The sequence below is a fragment of the Pezoporus flaviventris genome, unplaced genomic scaffold, assembly GCF_033815535.1.
Source record: "Pezoporus flaviventris isolate CSIRO_AGI_PZ_B2104156 unplaced genomic scaffold, CSIRO_AGI_Pfla_v1 ptg000034l, whole genome shotgun sequence".
NCBI classification, from domain to species: Eukaryota; Metazoa; Chordata; class Aves; order Psittaciformes; family Psittacidae; genus Pezoporus; species Pezoporus flaviventris.
In genome coordinates, this window is record NW_026892582.1 from 1,091,149 (window position 1) to 1,116,853 (window position 25,705).

General features: G+C 55.3%; 1 protein-coding gene across 3 annotated transcripts in view; it reads right to left on the reverse strand.

Moving 5' to 3' along the window:
• The window catches only part of MYOCD (myocardin), a 225,828-nt gene extending 206,684 nt beyond the window's left edge, over positions 1 to 19,144 (reverse strand). Inside the window, exon 1 of one of the 3 annotated variants that reach the window (XM_061461915.1) lies at positions 18,880 to 19,144. The gene's annotated coding sequence lies outside the window, so the exon portion shown is untranslated. The remainder of the gene's footprint in view (positions 1 to 18,879) is intronic. The other 2 variants (XM_061461919.1, XM_061461918.1) reach the window with 2 other exon arrangements.
• Between the last annotated feature and the right edge of the window lie 6,561 nt (positions 19,145 to 25,705).

The window sequence follows — 25,705 nt, forward strand, 5'->3', positions numbered from 1 at the left end:
ATGAACAGAAAGCGCACTTCCACTCAGCTCAGAAAAGCACAGCACCAGGCAGGCAGCACAGGAAGAGCAGGGATCTCCAGTGGAATCATGACTGAAGGTTCAAACGGGACCAACTGCTAAGGTCCAGCAGGGCTTTCGGCACGGGATGAAGGTGGGAGAGGCGGAATGGGAAGTCTGGGATGAGCTGGAGCAAACTTTACTCTGCCACCTCCAGGCAGAAGAGCGCTGCAGCCTGTCCAGAGCAGGGGCAAGAGATGCTCTGAAAGAATCAGGTACAGCGGGGATGGTGGAGGAAGGAGCTGCAGGCAGTGACCACAGATCATCAAGAGCACGCTGTGCAAAGGACACACAGCAGACACAGCACTGATGCTCTGCAGCACTGGCCATGAGCTTTGTAGACTGGAAAACACTGCAGAGAGGCTCAGGCAACTTCTTCCTCACCTCCTCGAGGAGCCCATGGCAAGGCATCTCCTCAAGCCAACCCATCCTGTTCTGGGCCAGCACAAGGGAGGAACAGGGAAAGCTGAAACCCCACTGCAATCACAGGAGGTCCCTTGTGGTTCCTGGCTCGCGCTGCTGCAGATCCATTTCAGCTGAATCAAGATTATCTTGACACTTGAGAGCTATTCTTACATGCAGCTCGTGCACAGCACGCTACGTAGCTGGGGGAGACACTGTAAATCACTGCTTGTTGGACAGGGGAGACCAAATAAGTGAAGAGGAGATAAGAGGCCATAATGTAGGTGTGACTCACTTGGACAGATGTCTTGGAGATGGCAGCTCCAGGCCTCACTATTGCAGTGAATCAGCGGAAAAAGCTGAACTATGACAAAGACCTGAATTAATGGATGATTCAGTGGGCTCAGACTTGCTACCACATCCTGCGGCACCTCACAATTCCCTCTGGAGCTCAGGGCTGCCAAGCTGATGGACAAGAGCCACAATGCCAGAATCAGAGAGGCTTCTGAGGCCAAAGTCAATTCATCCTAGAGAAAGAAGTAACAACTCCACCTCCAAGAAACAAGGCAGAAGAGCTCCAGACAGGATGTGGGTTATTCCCAATACAGCTTCTAAGCAGCAAAGGGAATCCCAGGATAAACACGATTCCAAACCTTCCCGATGGTCTGCACTGCCCAAAGGTGGCAAACGTACAGCAGCCAAGTGGCAGCCAGCAAGTCCCTAACCCCGTTCCCTGACTCAGCCTGACCCTCTGTAACAGGCAGCTTTCCCATAGCAACACCAGAATGCTGCTGGTGATCCAGGAGTTCTTCTTCTGCCCTTTAGGAGCTGAGAGGCAAAGAGAGGAGCGGATAGCAGACTCCTGCACATCACTGTATGCCTGGTCCTGCCTTCCCTCCCACTCCTCAGCTCGGCCACCATGCTTTCCTTCCCTTCCCACCACTGCAACACTGGGCATGAGAGAGGGCAAGGAAACAACCTGGCAAGAAAGCAGCATGCGGATGGAAGAGTGCCTGGGATGAGCAATATGGGGCTGGGAGCAGCTGGAAAGCTGGCATCCTCAGAGAACCACTGCAAACCCTTCAGTGACACCCTCACCCCCTCACTCAGGAATCAGGGGGAGCCTGGATGTGTCCATGCAGCAGTTTTCCCTCACCATGGAGTCTATCACCACCCGGAAACCCTGGTGTGATGCTGTCTGGGCAGTGGAGGCAGACGAGTGCTAGAGTCCGCAAGGATGCTGTCTGGGAGCACGCTATGGCCTGCAGAATCTGCTTGTTTGAGCACCAGACCAGGTTTCCATTTTCTTCCCATCACTAAAGGCAGTCCTGTCACCAGCAGTGCTGGGTCTGGAGACAGCTCTGACGGTCCTGACCCCAGGACAGGAGGCAGGGAGCAAGCAGCAGCATTGTCCAGCCTTGGCGGGGCTGCTCCTGTTTCACACAGCCCAGCAGTGCCTTGGCCCAGCCTTGCAAACCAGGCAGGGTCTTTAAACGGTGAGTTTGGAAGGTGCCAGCATCCAACTCAACCACTTCTCCTCGGTCTTGCCTTCTTGCCAGTCCTCTTGCTTTACAGACAGGACTCATCACCCTTCCCAAGCGCTCAAGGACTCGCAGGATGCCGCCATTAATAACAGACATGGAGCCATATCTCAAGCAGCATCCACCTCCCCTGCTCCCAGCTCCCTCCCCTCCAGGTGTGTCTCTGCCAGAAAAGATTTGGGATCTGTGGCAACCTCCAAGGCTCTCCGAGTGCCTTTGGCCTCCTCCGCTGATCTCCAGCCCCAACAGTGACTATTTGCTTGCCCAGTGCAAGTTTATCCTGGAAGGCCCCATCGATACCCAGCCACATTCGTCACTTGAGTCTCTGCAGACCCTCTGCCAGTTCAGGTGGGGTTTCTTTCCTTCTCCCTTTCCCCCCCAGCTCTGAGCTCTGCTCGGGCCAGCTTGGAGCGACGCCTGGCTCCAAGCCACGCATCAAGAGCTGGTATCAGATCTGGATCACTGAGTCTCTGTTTTATGGGGATAAGTTTGGCAGCAATTGGTTCACTCAAGCTGATTGCTAAAACCTCTCCCCTCGGCTGGTTTTCCCAGCCATTTATTGCACTAGGATACGAAACCAAGCCAGAGGCACCTCCTGGGGACATTTCACTCCAGGCATTGGTCTTTGACCCCACATGAGAACAGCCCTCCAGGTCCTGTACCAGCAGGAGACATCTACTGCAAACAGCAGGTCCTGCCCATCTCCACCCCCTCAAGTCTTGCTGGCTCTCATGTAGATGGACTTTCTGCCCCAGCATCTTCTCCACAGGTCTTCTGTGAACACTTCCAAAGTGATCCTGCAGGAGGTGTCCTCTTCTCCTCCACCTCCTCTCAACCATCTCCATCATCTATCTCATTTCAATTCACCAGCAGTATCAACTCACAGAGGCTGCTCTGCCACACACCAAGTCAACCCTGGGTTCCCATAGGTTTGCACTTAGAAGCATTAGCAGCTGAGTCAGATATTTATTTTATGAAGTCTTGCTTGTTTAGCATCAGCTGTGTACAAAATCCTGCTTTTCCCTGCATGCTGAGCATCAAATCCCAGGGAACTCGCTGTGCTCAGACGTCCACCCTTCCCTGAGTCACTGCTCTTCCCCCCAAATTCCTCTTTTAGGCATTTTGTCCCTGTCCAGCAAACCCCCCAGTTACTTCATGCCACTGATGACAGTGTCCACGTCGTTATGGGAAGTCACAGCAAAAGTGAGCATTAACCCTGGAAGTCTTTAAAAATGCCACTGCTGAAGAGAAGTTCGCTAATGGAAGGGATGGAGCTGCAGATGAGACAGAACCGAGCACTGCCCACACTCACAAGAACACACCGAGCTGCAGGAGATGTGTCTCTTGTGGGTAGGGCAGAGAAAATGAAGCTACCACAAGCCTGAGCTGGTCAGCTCTGCAAGGGCTGCTCTGTGCTGACCCTAAGCCAAGGACATCAGAGACATTTGCACATTCACCCTTTGGTTCTAAGTCTTCTTGCTACTCACAGCTCCAGGGAGTTAGAGCCAGGCTCGGAGATGTCCTGGCTGCAGGAGTGTTCCCTTCACGTCCTTGTTTAACGTGCCACTGAGGAGGGGGGGTTTAATTAGCACAGAAAATCAGACCAAAGCCACCCTGTGCTCCAGCACTGAAAGTGCATCCCAGAACTCAGAGCAAGGTATCTCACAAGACACAAGCACCGAGTTCCCAGTCAACAAAGGCAATTCCTGGTTAAACTGCTAGGAGAGCTGCCCAGTGCTAAGGATACACACAGTAACATACTCAGATGATCCTGAGGCTACCTTCAAATGCTCCTAAGGATACTTAGAATCCAAGGAAGCATTCCTCCTTGCAGAGGAAGCATTCAAAGGATTAACGGCATCTTATTCCTTGGAATGCCCCTTATTCTTTAGGGTTCAGTTTTTGGTTTCATGTGGCCACAACCCCAGTGGTGGGAAGGGACCCCTGGACAGACCTGCTCCAGCATCCCACCTGGAGAGTGGTCCCTTCTCCCTGCAGGGAAGATGGAAATGGGTTGGACTAAGCAGTCAGTGGCCTTGCACATCCTTGGGCATTGCAGGAGACCCCTGTGAGCTGCCGGGCAAGGGGATGGGTGACATCTTCTGGGCCACAAGGATGTCTCAGGGGACAAGAGCCAGAGGCTTTGCCCAAGGGGTCCCTGTTCTCAAGCAGCCCCAGAAGCCTCAGGAGGGAAAGGACCTGTGCACCTCCTTTTTTCTCCTCGGGATGGGATGCCCCATCCAATGTGCCCCTGCAGACTTGGACAAGAGGCACATTGTGGTGAGTGCTAGGGTAGAGCTGGCCTGGGATTTACACTCCCAGCAGGCTGATGGCCCTGTATATGTATACACACAGTGACACCACAGCATCAGCCTCCTCTTCCCAGGAGGTACTTTCAATATCTGGATAGTCACCCATGGGGCAGTCCCTGCTGTCCCCAGGGACCAGCCCTTGGTGGAGCAGCAGGTCTGAGGGTTTCCAGATGGCCCTAGGAGCCAAGGGTGGCCGTCACAGCCTCCTGTCCCCGGGAAGCACGGCTGTCCTGGGAAGCACACGTTCCAGCTCCCAGTGCTGCATGCTGGCCCACACGTGCATCTGCTTGTTCCTTGCCTCCCAAGGGGTCAGGCAGCCCCTGCAGTGCTGTTAAATGCAGACTGCCTTCCAGGCTCGCTCCTTGCCAGCACGCTCTGTGTGAGGCCAGCGCAGCTTTGCTTGCACAAGACAACAGAAAGTGATTTTTACACTTGACAACAATGAAGGATTCTTGCGTTTAACAACCACTATGTGCTCTCCAGACTCGGTGCCTTTTGGGAAAGCCCTTCAAATCCAACAGTCCCATCCCGCCCTTCCAAGGGGTGCAAGTGACAATCTGCCTGTGCTCTGCTTCTGCCTGGGGGGGATGTTCTGGAGCCAGCTGCTCATGTCCCATGGGACAGCAGCCACCCCGAGCCACACGGTGGAAATGCAAGGCAAGAGCTGCAGCTTCAGCTCACTGATGGGAAGAAAGGTGGGGAGGGAAGAGCAAGAGCCCTGCATGGGAGCAGGCAAACGGGGAGCAGGAAGCAGAGGAACCCCATGGCGTGCATGGGGAAGTGCCCTAAAGCATCAACACAGGCTCTGGGAGAACCCATGCTGCCACGATTAGGGAGTGCAAAGCACATCATGCTGATGCTGAAGCAAGCTTGGGGGGGTTGGTTCTCTTTCCCCTTCCAGTGTGACCACAGAGTTAAGATGCTTTGAGGAAGGAGCTGGCCCTGTTTGGTGTGCTTGAAGGCACTCCATGGCACTGGGAACACCACTGGACAGCTGGTTTGGCAGGATTTCATCAGGAGCTGCCATGTGGAGGTTCCAGGTGTATCTGGCACAGGCATCTGGCTCTGCATGGTTCCTACCTCCCAGGAAGCACAGCCCAGGAACACTGGCATGAAAGCCGGGCACCACCAGAAACTCACCCAGAATAGCTCAACCCAACCCAAGAGGCATAGCAAATATTGGTCCAAAACAGGGAATACATTGAAAGTAAAAGAAATAATTACGCAAGCTGAATCAACCTGAAAATCCTCCTTTCAAAATCAGCCTCTCAACATCCCTCCCTGCTGGTTTTCAACCAAAGGGTTCCCCTGATAAACCACTTGCATTCAAACCAAGCCACCGGGGTTTGATTCCAGCACCTGCATTCAGCACATGACATGGAGCTGCTGTGACCTGGGTGAGGGTGCACTGCTGGCAGGCATCTCCCCATGGCCATTCGGGGGTTGGAACTGGATGATCTTAAGGGCCTTTCCAACCCAAACTATCCTATGGTTCTACGGTTCTATGATTCTTTGGTTCTATGATTCTGTATGGCAAACTCAATGTCATCTCACTCACCCTGGACAAATGAAACCTGCAGCCCACTTTGCTGCTGCACCTCCATCCGAGGGGAGCAGGTGGGAAAGATGGGGGGTTGCAGCACTTCCTCAGCTTTCCAGGGAAACTGGGCTCACCTCTGTGCTGGAGAATGGCACACACTTGCATGCCAGGGACAACGGGACAGCAGCAGGTTAGAACGTTGGGGCTGTTCAGCCCGGAGAAGAGAAGCTGTGTGGAGACCTCAGAGCAGCTTCCAGTGTCTGAAGGGGGCTACAAGGATGCTGGAGAGGGACTCTTCATTAGGGACTGGAGCGATAGGACAAGGGGTGATGGGTTCAAACTGAAACAGGGGAGATTTAGATTAAATATAAGGCAGAAGCTCTTCCCTGTGAGGGTGCTGAGGCGCTGGCACAGGGTGCCCAGAGAAGCTGTGGCTGCCCCATCCCTGGCAGTGTTCAAGGGCAGGTTGGACACAGGGGCTTGGAGCAAGCTGCTCTAGTGGAAGGTGTCCCTGCCCGTGGCAGGGCTTGGAGCTGGAGGAGCTTTAAGGTCCCTTCGAGCCCAAACCATTCCATGATTCTATGTGGCTTTCCTACTGCTGACAAGTGCTGTCATCCCCGCCATTCCAGGGCTGGTGCCCTATTGCTGGAGATGAAGCTTATCCCACAGACAGCCCCCTCTATCCTCACACCTCCGGGACCTGCTGTCCCCAGGCACTGGCCAAAGACACTAAACAAATGGATGTGGCTGGTGTTTGCCACGTGCCCTCGGTCAGAAAGGAGCTGCTCTGGGACTCGGTGCTTATTTCATCTCAGTGCAGCATAAGAGGGTATGAGCTCATCATATCTGCCATGACATCACATGGCATGGTAACCCATAGCCAGGGTTATCACCCAGGGTGTGCACAAGAGGTATATGTCACCCTTAGAAACGTCTGGCCTATAAATGCCAGAATCTTCCTGCAAGGAACTAAAAACATTTATTCTGGAAGAGCCCAGATGCTCGTGGCTAAAGGCAATAAATACAGATTTCGTTTCAGAGTTAATACCCTGTCCAGGGTAAAATGTTCATTTTTAATATCGTTGCCTGCGATCTGACATTACCAACGAGATGTTGCAATACAATATCTGAGTCATTGCACAGGAGATAATGGTATTTTCTTGAGTTCAATCTGGAGGAGAGCTCAAGCTCCATTAATCAGGCTTGAAAAAGCGATGCCAGAGAGTCTGCCAGAGAGTCTGTCTGGCCTGCTCCGAGCACGAGCTACGTGACCCAGGGCTGCAGGAGAGGAGCAGAGCACGAGCAGACCTGGATGGTGCAATGGGGCATCTCCCAGGAGTGTGCCCCACAGGCACTGGCCCTTCCTGGGGGTTGGAACTGGATGACTGCAAGGTCCTTTCCAACCCAAGCCATTCTATGATTCCTTAGGGTCAGCAAAAGGCTCCTGAGTTTAGGGTACGAGGGAGCCAAGAATGACCACGTTGTTCCCGCTTTGCTTTTGCTTTTATGCTGCCCCAAGGGAGGCACTCAGGATCTGGGGAGTCCTGGTGGCATGGAAGAACCAGCCAACGTGACAGGGTCCATCAGGTCTGTCCATCACTGAAAGCCCCACTGCTGCTGAGCCCAGGGCCAACGGTGGGGTGCAACAGCACTTGGTAAAGCAGCTGAGGAAAGGGTGTGCATGATGGACAGGTCAATAATGGTGAAGGGAAGCCATGAGGAAGCATCCCATCAAAGAAATACTGCCCTTAGAAGCATGTGCAAGTCTCCTCAGGGTAGGAAGCAGAAGAAGAGAAGGATGGGAGCTGGGAGAGAAGCCTGCCTGGGCTGCTCTGGGCTCTGGGAGTGAAAGATCTGGAGGAAACCAGGAGCTCTCCCAGGAATAAGGAGCTTTCTTTTCCACAGCAAGCAGGAGCGTCTCCAGTTATCCAGCAACACCAGTGTGGGAGGGAGACCTCTCTGGCAGAGTGCTCTTTCATCTGGCAAGCAAACCCCAGGGTCTACACAGAAATATGCGATGCACTTTTAACACTGAGCACTATTGGCCCTTTGGACCAACTTGGCTGGGGATGCAGCAGATCTGCTTTCAGCAAGGCAGCTTGAATTCAACACTGGGCACCTCACTGGAAAAGAAATGCTTTTTCTTGACCAGACACTGCAGACAGGAGGCAAGAATGAGCAGATGGAAGCCCCTGGCCTGCTCTGCAGGGGTCAGAGCAGATGATGTCTTTAGTCCTTGCAAGCCAGTAAATGGTTCTGCAGATGCTGAACTGTGAATGAGAAAGTGAAACAGAATGACACGTTGAGTCCTGTAATCTTGTCCTGTAATCTTACCCCAGAGGCTGCTGCCAGGGCTGGGGAAAGCTCAGAGCCTACCCCAGGGTCTGAGCCAGAGGAGGGTGAGGGAAAGCAAAGAGTTCATGAAGGCTCCACACAACCAGAGCATCCTGACCAGAAGCAAGCACAGACTGGGACTGTGCTGACAACTCCTGTGGGTCAGCAGAGACCCAACCCCATGGCTTGAGTGGCCACTGCCCTCCTGCCCCCCATGGTTTTCTGTGCCTGCAATGGCTTGTTCAGCCGTATCCACAGCCATCACCCTCTCGTCATGGACACAAGTCCTGCCATGAGCTGGGCCACAAGAGACATTGAGCTGTAGGCACCTTCCACAGAATGAGTCGCAAGTGTTTGCTCTAAAGTTTTGTCACTGGAATGAGGTGCTTTGGGTGTCAAAGTCACCGTTTCAAGAGCGTACATTTCCTACCAAAACAAAGAAAAAAGGAAATTGGGTTTCCAGTGCCATCTGCACAGCTCCACACACACTGACTGCAGAGTTCCTCCTGTTTAGCTGCCAAACTCAAAATGGAGGGGAAATCTGGAGTTTCAGACTAAATGTCTCAATCTTCAGTTGCTAAAAGAGGGACAATGGCACCTTCACGCTGCTGGATTTTAGACAAGCCTCATTTCAGTCAAATTAACATGGATTTTGACAAAACAGCACTTCAGGAAAACATCTTTTCTCAAGAAGGGTTTGCGTTTCCCACTTCTGTGACCCTACAACGCTGCCAAATGTCTCTGAGAGTTGGTGTTTGCTTTCATTTGACTGACGAGCAAAATGACAATGAAGAAAACATTTCAAGTGAAGCTCTGCTCTGAAAATACATCGCCTTAATGCTAAAAAGATTTGAGTTTAAGAGAGCTGAAAACAATTAGGAACCAAATCAATTGGGAGAAGGAATTTAATCAGAAAAACGTGAATGCTAAGTGGGAATTGTTGGGAAACATTTGACGCGCTGCCCCAAAACCACAATCCCACAATTGAGAAAGATGCAACATTGGTTAAAGCAAAAAGACAAAAACCATCCCTCTGGCTTGAGGGGGAAGTGAAGACAACTGTGTCAAAGAAGAGCATCTATAACTTAAGAAAGTGGAAACTGGCAATAATGAATGAGAAGTGTGAAACTGTAGAGAGCCTATAAGGAAAGCCAAGAGCTGAGGACAACGTATGGGCTGCAAACCTGAAGCTAATGAGAAGCCATTTCTCTCAATATAAAGGGAATAAATATAGCTCTTTCTGAAGCTGTTGGGTGTCTTATTCTATCTGTGGATGGATGTGCTACAGCAAACAACAGCAATAGAAGAAAGCCAGTGTTTATGGAAGTGTTTGGCTGGAGCAGATACTGGCCAGCCTGGCATTAGCGCTAGGCACTCACCTCCAAAGGCTGCCACAGCATACAACAAATAGAGATTTAAGTCAAATATGACTAATGCCAATTGACACAGACTGTGGAAAGCAGAACGTGTCAAACTCGGATCCATTTTCTCCCTGAAATTGTTTGATTGAGAAAAACAATATTGGTGGTGGAACAGACTTCTGCAAGGCAACTGCCTTGGTCCTGTGTGACAGTGTGATGAAGAAACTAGAACAATACACGATCAACATGGCACATATGGAATTGATTCGCAGCTGGCTAGGTGACGTGTCTCAGATGCAATTGTAAGTAGGAACTCCTCACCCAGCAGGGTGGGTTCAGTGGGGTCCCCAGGGGCCGGGTCCTGCCCCTCTGCTACTCAGCAGTTTTATCAATGATCTGCAAGAACTATTAAATCATCTGTGGCAATGTTTGCTGATGACACTGAGCTTGTGAGACCAGCAAAGAGAGAAGCAGCCAGCTCACTGCTGCAGAATGGCCTGGGTTGCTGGTTACACTGGGCACAAGCAGAGTTAATACAGCCAAATATAGTCATACATCTAGGAACAAGGCACAGATTATCAGCCACAAACACAAGTGAGGGTGCTCTGTCCTGGGGAGTGGTGACTGTGAGACCCATGGGAGTCTGGCTGTACCTTCCTCGCACGTGAAGGTGGCCAAAAGGACACCAGCAGCCTCCAGAAATTACACTGCCCCACACTTGGGCACCTGTGTCCGGCCAGAACATGGTTCTGGGTCTCACTGTGCACCAGGATGTTGAGAGATTGGAGGGAAAGCCATGAGGATGACCAAAGAGGACCAGCCTTGCAGTGAGACACTGCCAGAGCTCAACATGTTCTGCTTGCTGTGGTATCTAGACCACAGGGATTTCCCCACAGAAGACTCTCCAGCCTCACAGACAGAGCTTTAGTGTGATCCAACATGCGGAACCTAAAGTTAGGCAAACAAACTAGTAACGTGGCATCATCCTTACTGGCACTGAAGCAATTTACTGAGGCAGTGTGGGAATCTCCGCCATGAGTAAATGATGCATCATGCTTGGTTGCTTGCTCAGGAATAAATCTGGGCTCAGATTACCCCTGCTATCCAGACTGGATAGTCACAAAGGTATCTGAAGGCCTCTTAGTGCAAACAAAGATGAAAAGGAACTCTGAAAATTAAACCGCCACTACTCCTGATGACTTTGCTCATATTTAAAGGCCGAGTCCCACTGTTCCCTTTCAGTCATGCCTCATTGACAGCAAAGGCTTCAACATGGGCATTTTTCCTGGTGAGGTTGCTACAAAAAAGCTATGCCCATTTGTTAGAGCTGCACTGATCTCACAGAGCTTTGTTAAATCATGGAACATGGCAGAAGCAACCTCTCCTCCTTCCCAGACCTGCTCGCTTGGACCTCCTTACCCTGGCAGCCTGGGAGCCAAGGTGTTCTGAACTCTGTGGGTCTGCGTAGGACCCAAGGTTGCTGAACAGGCCTCCAACATGAAGGGTCAGTTATGGTCAAGCAGTGTGGAAGGTGAATTTGGGAAGGGACAGAGAGCTGGCCAGGTTCAGAGTATCGGGCAGACCCAGTAACTTCCTTCCCCTTCTCATATCACAGCAGGGCATTTGTGGCCTCTGCCTTACCTTGCCCTTTACAGCTCTTTTATTCTTTCATGGCTCTCCTTTTCCATCCTTTTCCAAATCAACTTTTTATGAATTGTTTTCTCAAGAAAATGAGGCTTTTCTACTTCTTTCAAATTCCTCAGGGTTTTTCTCTGTGTGGGGCCCTGCACTGAGCTGTTTGCCCCTTGTCTTGCTTCCATGAGTCCCCTCTCCCAGCTTCCACTTCTTGCCTTAACAGGGCAGAGGCCATTCCAACCTGCAGCTACCACTGCCGTCATTCCCCAGGAGAAAGAGTGGCTTCAGTTTGCTCCAGCTGCCTGTGTGCCAGCATCAAACATGTTTTACAACTGACCTGCAAAGAATGTGTGTCACTGAAGAGGATGCGTAGCCCTGGAGAACATAAACCAGCTGCATTGTTTAATGGTATCTCATCCACTGGATCGGAATAACGGGCAAAGATGAGCTCAGGGAGATAATTCCAGCGCGTGTGTGAGCAGGAACAACTCCGCTACCTTCGCCAGTGGAAGATTCTTATAAATCCACTCCTCCTGCCATCCCTTTGCAAAGGGTCAGGAGCTGTACTGACAATAGCAGCATGCAAAGATGTCAAGACTTGGCCACACGCTGCGCAAACACTCTGGATAGCTTCACCAGTAGATTAAAATGCCAGATCAGCGAGCAGGGGTGCGCTCTGAATGCGCTCGCTAATTTATTAGGTTTATTCTTAGCAGGCTTGCAGACTTCAGAAAGTTGAATTTCTCCATGAGGAATGGCTGGGGAGCTGGGCAGCCAGCGTGCGTGCTGGGGAGGCGGTGCAGGGGAGCAGATACCACCGGTGCGCTGCGCGGCTGAGAACCCCGACGGAAGAGCCTGCACGGATGCATTATCGGGAGTGCTGACCATCTCCAGAGCACAAACACGGGGCTCTTGGCACATCCTGCTCGTCTCCAAAGAGCTGCTGCCTCCCACTCCGCGCTCAGACATCCCTTATCTCTTTCTAGACCTGGCAGTGTGCTATGGGTTAACTGCTGTAAGCATCACTCCTCAGTGCACTCTTCATGGCCCAGCTTTAGTAAGTCCCTTGTGCTCTAGTGACAGCAGCAGGTCACGTCCTGCACCCAGGGCTGAGCCAAATGCACCTCCCCACTGAGCAAACCATCTGTCATGGTTCCAAGTGACATCCCTGTCCCTTGTCCCAGGTGCCTTCATCACACTGTGCCCAGGACCAATAGAATCATAGAATGGGTTGGGTTGGAAAGGGTCTCAAGCTCATTCAGATCCAACCCTGTGCCATGGGCAGGGACACCTTCCACTAGACCATACAGCCCAAGGCTCTGTCCAGCCTGGCCTTTGAACACTGCCAGTGTCAGGACATGTCCCAGATGGACCAAGGGATGGACCAAGCCCAAACACCACCTGAAGGACCGTGCCTGAAGCAGCGAGGCTGGGAGCAGCAGCGCAGCTGGCTGCCTGCATCCACTGCATAGGGCACTCCTCGAGCTGCCTGCATCCACTGCATAGGGCACTCCTCGAGCTGCCTGCATGCACTGCATAGGGCACTCCTCGAGCTGCCTGCATGCACTGCATAGGGCACTCCTCGAGCTGCCTGCATGCACTGCATAGGGCACTCCTCGAGCTGCCTGCATCCATCCCTGGCCTCCTCAGGGGCACAGGGCAGCCCCTGTGGCACAGGGACAGGAATTGAGGCTCTTGTGGCAACACTGGGAGGGAAAAGACTCTCCCAGGAAGCTTTCCTGAGCCCACACAAGTCCCTCGCAGCACCACAACTCTCCATCAGCTGTGAACGCACGGTGCTGTTACTTGCAGCACAAACCAGAGCGAGATGTGCTGCTGCTGGTAGTTAAACGCCCTCCCCATGCCCTGCCTGGCAGCCCCGCAAAAGGACCTGCTCTGGCAGGGCTCTGCTTGGATTTACTGCATCAGCCTGCAGTGCAGATAGGGAAGATCACGCGCAGACATGTGCTGGATCTGGATCCACACCCAGTTGGGTCTATGTGCTTTCTGTCGCTCTCCCAGCCCCAGGTCCCTCTGCACTTCAGCAAGTCCCTGGAGGGTGCCTTGAGACCAGCTCCTGCAGCGGGATGCTCAGCCCTGCTTCCTCATCATTTGCTCTCCCTCAACAGCAGTTTAGCTTCTAGAAATGCAGGGAAGTTGCATGACTCAATCTGGGAGTAATACACTGTAAAGTGCCATGGGAACAGCATCACCCTGTTGCTCACTAACTCATCCTAGGAGCAGACAAGCCTCTCTCCATCACAGTACGCCGGGCTTTCATCCTCAGTAGGCCACAGCCACTTTGTTTTCTTCCCCTCCACTGGCTACAACAGCATGTGGGGATGCACTGGCCTTGGGAAGCCTGAAAAACAGCATAAAGGATAAAAGCAGCTCTGCCAACAGAGAGAGCAGCAGTGGCTTTGCACAGGCTCTAGCAGGGGAAGAGGGATGCTGCAGAGGGACAACTGCAGGGTGCCAGGAGCCTGGCTGAGGTGTCTGGTGTATCCTAGATGTTTACTGGGAATGAAGAATATCAACAGACTGGGCACCATTCCTGCTGCTAATGCGCAAAGACGCAGGCAGGCTTCCTCATGAGAGGTCAGAGCCTGCCCAGGGCTGGATGGTGCTCGCTGAGATACACAGTGAAGTCCTCTCTCCCTTCTGAGCACAGCTTGGGGGCAAAGGATGAGGAATGGCCGTGAGTGCACGCTCAGCTCACCCACGGCCACGTGTCTGAAGGGGGTGAGCACAGAGCAAGCCCCAAAGCTGCCCTGAGGCTCCCCAAGAGCAGCTCTTGGCACCCCAAGGTCTGTGATGCCTGCACTGTGCAGGGCTGGGGCAGACCCAAGGGAAAACAGGAGCTGGTGCATCAGGCTGGGCTAATCCTATCCCAGCATGAGGGACGGGGTGGGAAAGCCTGCTCACTTTACCTTGGGATCTATTTTAGTACATTTAACTCCTTCCCAGCTCTACAAAGGCATCTACTGGTTCTAAAGGTTCTTCATCACACATCTGCAGGCCCACCAGGAGATTCCCCATGGGCTGACACCAGCAATCCCACTGCACAGTGTGCTGGTAGATGAGCAAACATCAGCATGAGCACCCCAGAGCTCAGAGAGAGGGCATGGCCCCATTCCAGAGGGTGCTGGTTGCTATCACACCCTCCCAATGAGGTCCAGAGCCAGGAAGTCCCTGGGGATGGCTGATAAGCCCTCTGCATCTGTTCCAACCGGGCCCGTGCACGCAGCATGTATTTTTGGCTTGATGTTGGGACATAAATCACCATGAGTCAGAGAAGGCAGACGTGTGTCCCCAGCCTCCTCCAGGACAGTGCCAACAGCACCAAGCCGGTGGCTGCTGTGTGCCTGGGACACATCACACAATGGCCATGGGCAGGTCCCAGGTGCAGTGGGCATGAAGAGAGTCATGAAGGTCACTGCGCTGGCTCTTCTGGCTTCAGAATCAAACACTAAGCACCACGATGTGGAAGGGACAATCCAGAGAGCAGGACAACCCATAGTGCTCTTGAACCCAGAGCGTAGAGCGTGCTGACCAGCAAGCCACAGGCACCACACACACAGATCTGGACGATCCAATGGTCCCACCTGAGGCTCTCAGAAAGGACCTCATGGTTTAAGCTAAACCATTAGCACCTGATGAGCAGCACTGGCTGCAGGACAGGAGATGGCCACAGCAGGTCATGGGGAGGCCACATTCATAAACCCTCAGTCATGAGATCGCATCTTGGGGCCATGCAGACACAAACATGTAGCTAGAAAGTCCCATGGCTGGATGAGCCATTCTCATGTATGACGCCCTATGTCCACAGCTACCCCTGCAAGCCAGAAGTCCCCATGTCTGGGCCTGTCGCCTCTTTCTGCTCCATTGGGTGCAAAGGTCTGTGCTGTGTCTCTGGACCATCTTCCAGCAGTGCTGATGGGCCCGCAGGCAAGGGAAGCCTTGAGCTGGCACCATGTCCTCAGCCATGCTCTGAGCTTCCTCAGGAGCAGGGGACCACCTGCACACTCCCTGCACTGAGCAGTCAGGCGGTGCTGGGACATCTTCATCAGGGACTGTAGTGACAGGACAAGGGGTGATGGGTTCAGACTGGAACAGGGGAAGTTCAGGTTAGGTATAAGGAAGAAGTTCTTTACTGTGAGAGTGAGAGAGGCCTTGGCACAGGGTGCCCAAGGAAGTGGTGAATGCTCCATCCCTGGCATTGTTCAAGGCCAGGCTGGACAGAGCCCTGGGTGACATGGTTTAGTGTGAGGTGTTGGAACTGGAGGGGGTTGGAACTGGATGAACTGGATAAACTTGAGGGCCTTTCCAACCCAAACCATTCTGTGATTCTATGATTCTACATGCACAACCAGCCTGCCAGGCCCCAAAGGCAGGCGGTGACTTATAACCCTGTCACAGATGTGTCACATCTGGCAAAGCAACATCCTGGCAGGTCCCTGCCCTCCAGCTCAGGGAGCTCCATCCTGTGTTCACACTCCCCACCCCAAGGGGTGCGTGCACACCCTGAGCCCAGGAGCAGGATGGGATCTCTGCCATCTAATCTGCCATCCATGAACTCAGCACCTCTCCAGGAACAGACAAGAAGGCCAAGAAATAAAGCAAGAACATTCCTGGAACAGTGCAGCAGCAACCGCTGCATGGATCAGGTCGGGCAGCCCCTGCTTCCCAACAGATGTGCTCCTCCACCTCCAGAGCTCAGCCTCTGAGCAGGAGACAGGTCCTCCATGAAGGGCAGGGGAAGGAGCAGGATAAGCACCAGGCAGAAAGAGGCTTTGCTTCAGTGTGTGCAAGAGCCACAGTGTCCCCTGGCTCACATCCTCCTCCATCAGCAACCTCAGCTGCTCGCTGGCACTGAACAAGCTCCACAGGTCTTGGCACAGGGAACTGCTTCTGCTGCAACCCACATGCTTTCCTGTTCTCCTGTCCCCACCTGATGCCAGTGGCTTTCGCACAGCCACATGCACACGGAATGACCCTGGAGAAAAGCAGCAACATGACAAGATTGCAGGAAGGGGCACAGTGGAAACTGGTTGAATGGCAGCTCTGGACCTGGCGCTGTGGCTTGGAGAGCAACCACCGCACAGCGAGACATCCAGAATTGGGGAGATCACTACTGGTCATTGTGCCCTCACAACAGGAGGGATGCTGGAAAATGGGGACGTGTTCAGAGAAGATCTGCAAGAATGATCTGTAGCCCTGGAAAACTGCAGGACCACAGAAGGTGGAAGAAGCCCAATCCCTTCCTGATACTGGGCAAAGCTAAAGCAAGCCTTGGTCCCACTCAGGAAGCAAAGGGGTGATGGGTTTGAAGTGAAACAGGAAGTTCAGGTTAGATCTAAGGCACAAGTTCTTCCCTGTGAGGGTGCTGAGGCGCTGGCACAGGGTGCCCAGAGAAGCTGTGGCTGCCCCATCCCTGGCAGTGCTCAAGGCCAGGTTGGACACAGGGGCTTGGAGCAAGCTGCTCTAGTGGAAGGTGTCCCTGCCCCTGGCAGGGGTTGGAACTCGATGAGCTTTGAGGTCCCTTCCAACCCAAACCAGGCTGGGGTTCTAAGCACCTGCTGGGCAGCTCTGCAGCCCAACCCAAACTGGGCTCCAGCTCCTTGTAAATGGCCTGCTGCAAACACCGTGGCTCATCCAAACCAGCTCTGCCCCAGAGAGGGGCTTCCTCAGCTGGGGTCACCCAGGCCTGCTCTGCCCATGCTGCAGGGCAAGGGTGTGAGCATCACCCAAGGAGCAAGCTGGCTCCTCGGTGGCGAGATGGTTCCTCTGGGAGCAGCACCCATCCATGCAGTGCCTGCCTGGTCGGGAGGAGCCAGGGGCCGGGATGGCAGCAGTGGGGACGTGGTGATTCTGTTTGGAGATGGGGTGAGCGCAGCAGAGCTCATCTCTGCCAGCTCAGTGAGGTCTCTGCTGGCTTCCTCTTGGCTGTCAGGCTGCGAGCAGCCCTGCCAGGCTTTTAACACGAACACAGCGCTCGCACAGCGGGACGGGGCCGGCCTGGCCACCCTCCAGCCCTGGCTGCCATCAAATGGGAAATAAGGGAATTGGAGCAAGACCACAGCGACCACCAACCACCCGCCACTGGGAGCACTGGGGCAACGTGCCCCTGCCAGGCACGAGCGGCGCATCACCCACAGCCCGCATTCCAAGGCCGGATGCTGGCACGGGGAGGAGGTCCCTGGAAGCAGAGCAGGCAGCAGCGCCGGGATGGAGTTTTCTTCTGGTTCCATGTTTTATGAAAAGTTGTTGGCAAAAATGTGCATTTTCTTTGGCTGTGTTTTGCAAGGATTTGGCAAAAACGTACCGTTAGTGTCTCCCCTTGAGAGAGCTTTATTGAGTGGAACAAAGTCGGATATTTTTAGCTACCCATTGTTAGCTGAAGAACAAAGCCATAACTAAGATATTTTGTCTCTTACACCGAAACGGGACTATCAGACCAATCCATGTACAGTCATATGTGGCTGCCCATTCAGATGGAGCACAAGAGGAAAACTATTTTTAGGCTGCACACTCCATACCAGCACCACATCTCCCTTCCCCTGCCCGCTGGACCACCAAAACACACAGAGAGCATCAGAGAGAGCAGCAACGGAGCTGGGGGTCACTGACTCTGCTGTCCCTCAGGCCACCTCACAAATGACGTCTATAGGAGGGATGGGGTCATGGAATCTGAAATAAAACATTAATTTCTCTGCTTTTTGGGGTGCTTTTTGCCACCCAGAGCTGAAATGATGTTTGTGGCACTAAGAGGCAGCAGGGAAAAGTCAACCAACTGGACCTCAGCAAGCAGCAGCTGTGATGCACAGCACCAAACCCTCATCCCTCTCCTCAGAACACAAGTACACACACTGAGGGCTGCTCTGATGAGGAGCAAGGTTCTCCACGGGCAGCACAGGATCAGGCAGCCTGTGAGGAGGAGCAGGAATAACAGGCACAGCCCTATCCTGACAGCTCTTCCCGCTCCACACAGCCCAACTGTGCTGGGAATGCGACCAAGGCGGCGCTTTCGAAAGCATTAACCCTGAGCCACCAGAAAGCCCTTTACGAGGCTGACAGTGCTCCCCGGGCACTGCAGTGCTCAACAGATGACATTAGGGCTTGGTGGCTGGCACCATTTTTCAGTGCATTTGTTTAAAGGAAACAAAAAGTCCATAAATGCCCCGAATCTCTGAGCGGTAGCGACCGGGAGCAGTTTCTGTGGGTTGCACGGGTGAGACAGGGAGAAGTTGCTCCAAAGGGTTGAGCATCTGGTGCGACCAGAGCTACCCTCCACAGCCCCTCCTGGCAAAGGAGCAAGAGGGATAAGAGCCAGGAGCCACCTCCTCTCCGCACTGATGGGGTGGTGGGGTCACGCTCACCATCAGAGCAGCCTTTGGGAACCGCGCCTGGTCCTTCACCACCATCCACTCCGTGCAAAGCACCCTCCCACCGGCCTCTCCAGCAGGGCCAGCTCCTAACAGCACCTTGTGCGGGTCCCCAACATGTGCCACGCTCCAGGATGGGCTGCACAGAGCCCAACACGGAGCCAGTGGCCACCAAGGCCCCGCCAGTGACCCAGGAGCACTGGCAATGCCCAACCTCAGCCTCCCTCATAGGTGCCGTGTGTCAGCGGCACCGAACGCGTGTGAGAAAGCAGCTGAAGAGCAGAAAGGCATCAAGAAGGAAAAGCGAATTACCTGGGAACTTTTCGGCTGGGCTACAGTGTCCCGGAGGAGAGATGCTGCTTTTGTGCCTCCTCGCTTTCTCCGCGCGTTAGGGCTGCTTTTAGCAGGGAGCAGGGACTGGGTGTGTGTGGGGGGGGGTTGTATAAACTTAAAGCACGGGGAGAACTGGTTTAAAATAGAGCGCAAGGAGCTGCTGCGGTGGAATTAGACAAGCTCCGAGCGCTGCTCTTCCAAAGGCAAATTAACTTCTTGCAGCCCGTGGGGCAGCGGAGGGAGCCGGGTGCCGGGGGGTGCCGGGGGTGCCGGGGGGTGCCGGGGGCTCTCCGGACTCGCACCTTGCCCGGCTCAGGTGAACGGGGGAATTTGGGGGCGCAGCCCCGCGGGTGCGAAGCGATCGTGTCTCTGCTTGTGTCCGGTGGGGGGGGGATCACTCCCCACCGATCCCAGCCCCGTTACGCAGCGTCTCGGGCATCCCCAGCCGCAGCCCCGGGCGGCGGGATCCGATCCGGCCCCGCAAGGGTTAAGGAAGAGGCGGAGCTTCCACCCCCCCGCCCGTCCCCCCCCCGTCCCCCCCCTTCCCATTGCTCCCGCTCGGAGCGTCCTTTAGGAGCGGGAGGTTTGTAGGGCACAGAGGGAGGGAGCAGACCGCAGCTCTGCTATAGGGATGCAAAGTACCTGTGGTGGTGTTGAAGTGGGTTCAATCATCATTAGGGTTCAGAATTAACAGCGCGCACCAGGCAGCGGTACAGCCCGCCCTTCCCCTTCCCAACTGCCTTCCAAGCGATGCTGGCCACGCTGCCACCGCTGCCAGCGGACGTTTGGGTTGGCGCTGGAGGGGCTCCGTGTCCCGCAGCGGGGCGCGGGGCTGGGCACGGGTCCGGGCTGCACCGGCTGCTGCCACCTCCCGCACGAACCGCGGCCCCCGCAAACCTCTGCACCCCTCCGGCACCCCGGCACGAGCAGTGGGGCAGATGGAAAAGCTGCTGTGGGGATCCCGGCCCTGACAGGCTCCTGCCCCACTTCCCGGCCCTGGGAGCATCCCACTGGTCCCGGTGCGGGGAGAAACGGCTCTGAGCTGGGACCTGCGAACCGGGACCTGCCTGGGGCTTGCCACAGCTCAGGGACCAAGTCACAGTGTCTGGGCTGGGCACAGCACCGAGGTCCAACACCCGGGGCTCTGAGCACTACTGTCTTTATTGCTGCATCAGCAGCTCCCAAACGACTTCATTTCTCCAGGTTTGATCCTTGGGAGTGAAGAACGAAGAGCTCCTAAGTGCCCTTCACCTACGCATCAAAGCCCCCAGAATGCCACTTTCCCACCTATAACCCCCCTTTTTTCGGGACTTAGGCTAGCCTGGGCTATCCTGCTCAGCTGAGCTGGGCTGAGCTGCACCAGTGCAGCCTCTAATACTTCACCATCCCTTAAGTCAACGCTTTCCCTTTGGATGTCAGTGTCTTGCTGAAGCCTGGAGGTTTGCAGGCTCTCACTGATGGAAAAGAAACCTGGATGGAGACAGGGTCCTCCTGGGTGCAGTCCTCATCACTGGTGTGCAAAGGTGTTTTCCAAGCAGGGAGCAGCCTGCGAGCAGCACCTCTGCTCAGTCTCTGCCTCTTTTTCCATTAACACCGAGCCCCAAAGGCTGCTGCCTTTGCTCCCTGCACCTCTTCTGCCTCTGCTCTATACATTCTCTCCCTGGTCCTTTCTCCTGAGGGATGAAGAGCAGAATGACATCCACCCACCCTGCTCCATGGGTGCCACTGCTGTGCCATGTGCTGGGGATGCTGCTGGTGGCAGGTTCCTCCCACCCAAACTTCCACCCTTCCAAACAAACCAAAACCAACCACTGTGGGATTCCACAGCAGGGGAATGGCTTTAACCTGCCAGAGGGGAGACTGAGATGAGCTCTTAGGCAGAAGCTCTTCCCTGTGAGGGTGCCGAGGCGCTGGCACAGGGTGCCCAGAGAAGCTGTGGCTGCCCCCCAGCTTTAAGGTCCCTTCAACACGAACCCTGCTGTGACTCCGCGATTCTACCATTTTTTGACAGCAGCAGGTAGCTCCCTTGAAGAAAACCCCTCCTGGGACCCATCCAGCCCCAGGGCTCCGCAGGACACCGCTCCCTGCGCAGCGAAAGTCCTTTTCCTTCCGTTTATTTATATCCCTCTGGCTGTAAACTCAGCCGGGGCTGAACCGGCTGCTCACACGGACAGACACGGCTCTGGTCTGCGCAGGAGCCGCTGGCCAAGCAGCCACATGGATGGAGGGGTCCCCCCAGCCCTTCCCCAGCACAAATCCTCGGCTCCCACCACGTCCGTGTACGCGGAGCTTGTGAACAGAGCCCTCGGCAAAGAAGATACCGAGCCAGGGCAGACCCGAGCCACGGACCAAAGCGGGCACGATGGTCCCTGTGCAAGTTAGTCACATCGCATCCGGACACTGCACAGGAGGGGTCTGTTCAAGGGTGGCTGGGCAGGGCAGGGCAGAGCTACCCCAAAAAGGGTCCTTTGGGAGCAGGCTTTTAGGAGAGCGGCACAGAGGGAAGCAGCCTCATGTCTGCGGTGGAGAGCAGACCTTTGCTCTACTGCTGGGCTGTTGAAGTGTCATCATTAGGGTTCAGAACTAACAGCGCTGCCACCACTGACAGCGGACTTGGGTTGCTGAAGGTCTCAGGATGGTTTGGCCACAAGAGCTCAGGGGGGGCAGGACCACTGTGCAGCCTCAGCGGGTCCAGCGCTGCCAGCCAGGCCAGGGTGACAGGAGGAGAGGGAGGGATCCGTTTGGAGGGTGATGGTTCCATTTCAAGGGAGACCTGGGTGCCATGTGGCAGCAGCTGGAGAACACCATAGCCACCCTGAGGAGGTTCTGGAGCACTGTGTGCAGTGCTGGTGTCCCCAGCATAAGAACATGGAGCTGTTGGAGCAAGTCCAAAGGAGGCCACGAGGATGAGCAGGGGCTGGAGCACCTCCTGTATGGAGACAGGCTGAGAACATTGGGGCTGTTCAGCCTGGAGAAGAGAAGCTGCGTGGAGACCTCAGAGCAGCTCCCAGTGTCTGAAGGGGGCTACAAGGATGCTGGAGAGGGACTCTTCATTAGGGACTGGAGCGATAGGACACAGGGTGATGGATTCAAACTGAAACGGGAGATTTAGATTAAATATAAGGCAGAAGTTCTTCCCTGTGAGGGTGCTGAGGCGCTGGCACAGGGTGCCCAGAGAAGCTGTGGCTGCCCCATCCCTGGCAGTGTTCAAGGCCAGGTTGGACACAGGGGCTTGGAGCAAGCTGCTCCAGTGGAAGGTGTCCCTGCCCATGGCAGGGGTTGGAGCTGGAGGAGCTTTAAGGTCCTTTCCAACACGGACCATTCTCTGTCTCTATGATTTTATCCCATGAGCTGACAGCACTCTGCAGCAGAGGGGCTCAGCTCCATCCTCTGGACCTCACAGCCCAGGGCATGGAGCAGGTTGATGGCACTGGGCCATCAGTGAGTGGCAGGTAGGTGGTGTGGCCGTGCTGCCCGTGGACAGCTTGGGTTTCCATTGGCAATCCCATGGGAGCAGAGCACACTCAGGGGAGCGCAGGCTTAGCTTGGGGTGGGGAAACCAGGGGTGTCCCAGGGGGTTGCTGGGGTGAACCCAGATGCTGAGGTTGGATCTGGCAGCTCCCCATGTCCAGCAGGTTCTGGGGACACGATCTGCTCTGTTGGCACCGCACGCGCCTTGCTGGTTCCCATCCAGCTGCAGCCTCCCAGCACCATCCCGGCTGTGTATCCCACAGTTTATGTTAGCTGCAGAGGCTGGAGCCGGGTGGGTGGGATGGGGCCGTCAGCCCTCACGTGTGACACGCGTTTGGTGTCACCACGAGCACTGTGACAGATGAGCTGCGCGTTCCCAGCTGTGGCTGGAGCAGCTCATCCTGCAGCCTGGCCCTGCTCCCAACCCCGGCCAGGAGGGGCAGGTCAGCAGTGCGGATCCCAGCACCACATCCGTGTGGACACACTGGCACAGGATGATGTGGTGGCCACGGGGCTCATGCACCCCCGTTGTTTGATCACCTCCTTCCCATTCCCAGCCCAGCAGCCAGGAGCTCACAGTGGTGAAGACCCCACAAAGGGATGTGGTGTGATCCCACTGACAAAGCTCAGGGGCTGCTGGTGCTGCTGCAGGGGCGTGCCCAAAACCAGGACACTGGTGGTAGTGTGTGCAGTCAGAGCACCACTGGGGCGCTTTAAGCATGGTGCAGTGCAGCTCAGCTCCAGAGCAGCAGCCCTGGGCTCCTCTGCAGGTGCTTCTAAAACAGAGCAAGTTCAGGTTGGATCTAAGGCAGAAGCTCTTCCCTGTGAGGGTGCTGAGGCGCTGGCACAGGGTGCCCAGAGAAGCTGTGGCTGCCCCATCCCTGGCAGTGTTCAAGGCCAGGTTGGACACAGGGGCTTGGAGCAAGCTGCTCTAGTGGAAGGTGTCCCTGCCCGTGGCAGGGGTTGGAGCTGGAGGAGCTTTAAGGTCCCTTCCACCCAAACCATTCCATGACTCTGTGACTCCCTCAGAGGCCTGGCCAGCCCCAGAGGAAGCAGGGATGCTCCCATGCATTGGGATACTCTGCCCAAAGGCACTGGGAACGGGGCACCTGCCCACGCATGGACAGCACGTGTCCACGGGGCATGCTGCTGGGACGGGTGCAGCCGCTGCTGTGCGGCAGCCGGAGGGACCCGCATTCCCGGCTCAGTCCGGGGCTCGGGGCTGGGCACTGCGGGTGCAGCTCCCCACGCTGCTCTGGGGAAGGGGAGAGTTTATACAAGACATTGAAGCTTTAAGCCCAGGCACCATAAATAGTCTATTTTTCAAGGGCTCCGAGTCAGTTGTAGGCTGGGAGCCAGAGGCGAAATTTGGCAGCTGTCTTTGTTTAATGATGAATTAAAATGAGGTAACAAACCGAGACAGATCTATTAAGGAGGGTATTTGCAGCGTCAGGACAGGATTCCAAATGGCTGATTTCTCCCCCCCTCCCCTTTTAATCTTTCAACTTCTCCTTAGGAAAACAAGCTCTTCCTGCAGCCGGGGCTGTGTCCCTGCAGCGGGAGAGAGCTGTGGCCGGGCCGGGCTTTATCTTTATGGTCCCTCTTCCTTTAAACAAAGCATCCCTCTGCACAGATTTTTCCAGTTTGGAAATGTTATGAAGACCTTGAAGTAAACTTCAATGGAGAGACCCTTGGCTGTGACAGAGGCAGGAGGGGGGAAGCTTTGCACATCCCTCCGGCTCCGTGCCGGCCTCTGCCATGCAACAAGGACTGGAACGGGAATGATGGAGGCAAAGGGGTGGTTTTCAGGCTCTTTTCCCCATGCTCTGGACCCATATCCCCACCATGCTGTGGGGCAGCAGCACACAGCAGTGGGCACCATGGGGAGGAAGTGACGGAAGGGTGGTGCGGATGGAGCCTGGGAGGGTTGTTCCCATCGATCCTTCCCATGACACTGGATTCGTTCCTAGCCCCCAAACCCAAGTGGAGCACGAAGGTGCCTCACTTGGGGGTGCCCATGGCCAGAGGAGGGTTAAAGCGTCTGGAGAGGTCCAGGAGCAGGTCTTGGGGGGGTGTGAAACAGGTTCACCCTCCCCAAGGCTCGCAAGGCTTAGCCACATGGGAAAGCACCCAAGTATGAGGAAAAGGGAAAAACATCCCAAAATAGTTTAGTCTTGTTTTGTGCACTGAGACGCCCAGACAGGGTGGGAGTTCTGGTTGTGTCTGAGCTAAAAATTACAGTCAAGAGAGAAGTGGCTGCAAAGCCCCATGCTCTGGATAAGGAGGACATGTGCAAACGCCGTCCATCAGGGCAAAGACATGCTGGGATGAAGGTCCATAAATAAAGGAGGAAGGGGATGGAGTCAAACGAGCTCTGTGCTGAGGGGTGAGCCCTCACCCGCCTGCTGACATCTGTCTGCTTCCCATGGGATGACAGGGAGCAAGGGAAAACAGCTCCGTACGCAGGGAGGGCTCTGGGCAGAGGTGGGACCCCACATCCTGCTCCGCACACAGGCTCAGGACCACAGAGCCCTTCTGGCAGCAAAGGGGGCTGGTTCTGCGCCACTGGTGGCCAGGATGGGCCTGCTGGGGTTGTGCTGCTCTGCACCCCAGCACGTGGCAGGGAGAGCCCAGTGTAAAGACTGGTGTGACCGGGAGGAGGGGATGGGGATGATGGGGTGGTTATCGCAAGAGATCCAGGGCATTTGCTCCTGCTGGATCCGCTCCTGCAGCACACAAGCGATGCAAGGATGGGGAGCAGGGGCTGGGGCGAGGCAGACTCAGGTAGGAGGAAGGTCACTGCTCCTCCTTGGGAGTCACTCCCCCAGGGACGAAAAGGGGGATGCGCTCCATGGATGCTCCATAGCTCAGTTTAACTGCTCAGGGGTTGCCCACACCGGGCACCAGCTTCAGGCCCCACGGCAGGTCCCGGGCTCTCCACGCTGCGGCTGGAGGGCGGCTGGCCCAGCGGTGAGGGTGGGAGCGGAGCTGGTCCCGGCTCCCACGTGTGCCCAGTGCATCAGGGGCCCACGGCCGGGGCCTCGGCTCTGGGGTGAAATGGTCACACGCTGCAGGAGGCTGCTCCCGGAGGGGACGGGGCACCCGTGGGGCAGAGGAGCTGCGGGTGCTGGAGCTGGCTCGGGACATGGGGCAGGGCAGGGGGAGCAGGGCGGTGGGGAGGGGGCAGAAGGAGGGGCAGGGGCAGCACGGGATGTGCGGAGGGGACGCGCAGGGGATCCCTCGTCACCCCCTGAGGCCCCGACGGCACCTTCCCTCCGCGGCGGAGGGCAGCGGCGGCGCCGGCGGGAGCGCGGCGCCATCTACAGCCGGACCT